Raw genomic sequence first — 3,763 nt, 5'->3', positions numbered from 1 at the left:
CCCGGAACCTATAGGTGGCATGCTTGTAATCCCTGTGCTGGCGAGGCAGAAGCAGGCAGGTCTCTGGGGTTGAGCTTCAAGCCAATGAGAGACCCAGTCTCACAAGCAAAGTGGCTCCCAAGACACCTGAGACTGTCTTCTGCTCTCCATACACATGTACACACATGTGCACATGTGCTTCTTGCCATGTACCCACATACATACACTTGCACACATACAAGTCGATGCTTGCCTGTGTGCTCTTCTAGAACTGGACTGTCTTTTGTTCCCAAACAGAAACCATCACTATATTCTTCTGGTTGCAACTTCCTTTAAAGCTGCTTTTCATCACCTCTACTCTCAACATTCTGGTCTAAGCTTCAGCTATCTGGACTGTAGGAACAGTTTTCCAGGTGCTCTATTCAATCCATTCTCCTTATTGCCTGGCATGACCACTGCCATGTTGATGCTTTCCATGCCCACAGGATACACACCAAAACTCACTCCTAAACCCTCAGAGTCCTGAGCACAGGTGGCACCTACTTGGCAATGCAGCCTCCTTAGTAACATCCTGTGTTTTGTTCCCTGAACTGCACATCTGATGCCACTCTAACAGTCCCTCTGTTAAGATAAACTTTTTTGTACTCTGGAGTGTTCACACAGGTTGTCGTGTTTGTTCCAACAGCTTTTCTGTTTGCATATTTGATTCATTAATGCAATAATTTCAGCTTAGTACTTTCGCCCTGGGAAACCTACTATGGCTTTTCTTAAGTGGTTACATCTTTCTCTAGAAACTCTCTTAGTCTTTCATACTTGTTAAACGCCTCTGTTATCAGTGTCCAGCTCCTGTAGGTTGTGGGGTCAACCTTATGTTCTTTCCTGTGTTGCCTATCTCTGGCACAATGTGCGGTACATAGGTGATGCTTGCCAGGAGCCAAAGCTATTTACTGAAGCCAAAGCCAAATAGTGAGCAAAGGTCATTTAGTGGAGACAAAGTCAGTTAGTGGAAAAGTTATCAACAGCTGCACTAGGACCCTAAGTCATGGGTGATAGATTTGTGAGAACATCTGTTTGTTAGCCTTAGAGCATCCTTGAGGTATCTTAAGTAAACATCCTTACAGTATCTTGCAGGTGCAATATTCAAGCCATGAAAGCACTCTTGTTATCTTCTGCAGCAGTAAATTAGCCCCGCCCTTTCCTGCCTTCTCCCTATATAAGTTGGGTAAAAATTTCAAATAAACGAGGCCTTGATCAGACAAACTGACTTGGTCTCCATTCTTCCTGTCTCTGTCCTACACCATTCTTTTTGCCCCTCCTTAGGAACCCGTTTAACTCCTGCTGGAAGGGACAGATGCTCACTAAACATATGTTGATTAAAAGAATATTTCAGCCGTGCTCATTATATACATGTATATATAACATCTATCTATCTATCTATCTATCTATCTATCTATCTACCTACCTACCTGCCTACCTATCTGTATGCATGCCTATCTGTATATACATGTATGCACATGCATTTGTACATGTGTATGCAGTTGTGTGCACATTGTGGCGGAGGGATTACAAGTCTTCTACTGCTCTCCACTTTGTTTCCCTGAGGCAGGGTCTCTCACTGAATTTGGAACTCACTTTTTGGTGCTAGGCCCATGACCACTGAAGTCCTGAGATGTTCCCTCCCTGCCTCTTCCCCAGCACTGGGGTTACAGGTGCAGGAGGCCGTGCCTGGTCTGTCACCTGGATGCTGGGTCCCGTCTCAGCTCCTGTGCCTCCACTGTAATTGCTCTTACCCACTGAGCCTTCTCCCCAACCCCACAGTCACAGGCTTGATGCCTAAGGAAAAGGGAGCTATAGAAGAAAAGAGGATATGGAACTAGAGTAGGCAAGAAGGGAGGCAGGAGTACAGTGATCTAGTCAAGTCACTCCTGAGCCTGTGAAGTCAGTCTTATTGTAATTGTATTGACTGACAACAAAATAGCATTGAAAGACTGTGGAGTAACTTACTTTGGTGTGTGTGTGTGTGTGTGTGTGTGTGTCTGCGTGTATGCATGTTGTAATTCTGATCAAATGTTTGTTTCTCTTTTCATCTCTAGTTTCAGCCTCAATGAATTGATTTACTGAATTACCAACCAAGTTAATAAAATGGATGATAAAAAATAAAACCCATGCTCCCTCATATGTTAGCAGATAAATTTTCTTATACTGTATGAAGTTTAAAACTGCTCCTATGTCCTCCTTTTGGGTGTGAAACTAGCTATAGCCTGTATTCAGAAAGCAGAGGTTTTTGATGAACAAACAAACAAAATATGTGGAGACTGACTTCTTTAACATGACAGTAGATATTCTAATCCAAAAATTATTGATAGATTTAGTGGAAAGGTAGAAAACGCTAATTTTCAAATAAAACACAATAGAAACTTCTATTTCATACCAATATTATTAATTAATATTGAGCCAACACATAAAACATGAAAGAGAAATGGAAGAAAATATACTGTAGAGTCAAAAAGGCAATTCTCAGATTTTTACTAGGACTGAAAAAGTGGAAACAGAGCCTGGCAGTGGTGGCACATGTTTTAAGTGCAGCTTTCAGGAGGAGGTAGAGGCAGATGGATCTCTGGGTTCAAGGCTAGCCTGAGCTACATAGTGAGTGCCAAGACAGCTAGGGCTACACATAGAAACACTATCTTGAAAAAACAAACAAAAAGATTTAAAGAGTGTAAGTTTTAATAAAATGTACTGTCAAGACAATGAGGCAATATTTATTATTAAAATAATGAAAGAATAGTTGGACACAAAAGAACCTGCACCTCTGAATCCATAATAAATACTGTAGATAATGTGCATTTGTATTTTTTTACATAATGAAAACTGATGTCTAATAAGGATTTTAACAGATGGTGAAAATACCTAGTTATGGATAATTATAGCTCATTTTCCCTAATAGTTTTGTGACTATTAAATTTTTAATAACTGATTAGAAAATACAAGTAAATAAGAAAGACATAGTTTAATATGGGAAGAATATATTTTAAAAGATGTCAGTTTTCCTCAAATTAATTAATAGAGCTTAATAACAACAGTACGACTTCTGTTAGTATTTCTTTCCTGATAGCCTGAAAAAGTTACAAAATTTGATGGGAAAGCATTAATTACAAAGGTTTTTATGAGGATTGAAGAGATAGTTGAGTGGTTAAAGAGTACTAGCTGCTCTTGCAAAGGACCTGGGTGTAGTTTCTGACACCCAAATGGTGGCTCACAACCATCTGTAACTTCAGTTCCAGAGGATTTGATGTTCACTTCCGACCTCTGCAGACAATGCATGCACATTGTGCATATATGTAGGGAGAACATATACACACATAAAATAAATAAAATCTAAGTTGTTTTTTTTTTTAAACAAAGAAGACAGTAAAACACTTAGCTCTTATGGTGCACTATCAACACACATTCAAGTACAACCGGCCATGATGGTGCACATCTTTAATCTCAGGAGTCAGAGACAGGCAGATCTCTGTGCGTTCAAGGCCAGTCTGGTCTAACTTTTAGGTCAGGAAGGGCTACAAAGTGAGACCTGTCTCAAAAACCAAACCACCACCGCCACCAACAAAAACAAAAATATATTCAAAGTAAGATTAATTAAAATAGCATAGTATTAATCTTGCAAGAAACAAGTATTTTTATAGAGGACAGAATGACCAGAAATGCTGTATTATTTCCCATCTGTATGGTGTGTATGTGTGTGTGTGTGTGTGTGTGTGTGTGTGTGTGTGTGTGTGTGTGT

The sequence above is a fragment of the Psammomys obesus genome, unplaced genomic scaffold (genome assembly GCF_907164565.1).
Source record: "Psammomys obesus unplaced genomic scaffold, mPsaObe1.curated_primary_1811, whole genome shotgun sequence".
Lineage (NCBI taxonomy): Eukaryota > Metazoa > Chordata > Mammalia > Rodentia > Muridae > Psammomys > Psammomys obesus.
Note: the sequence above shows the minus strand (reverse complement) of the source record.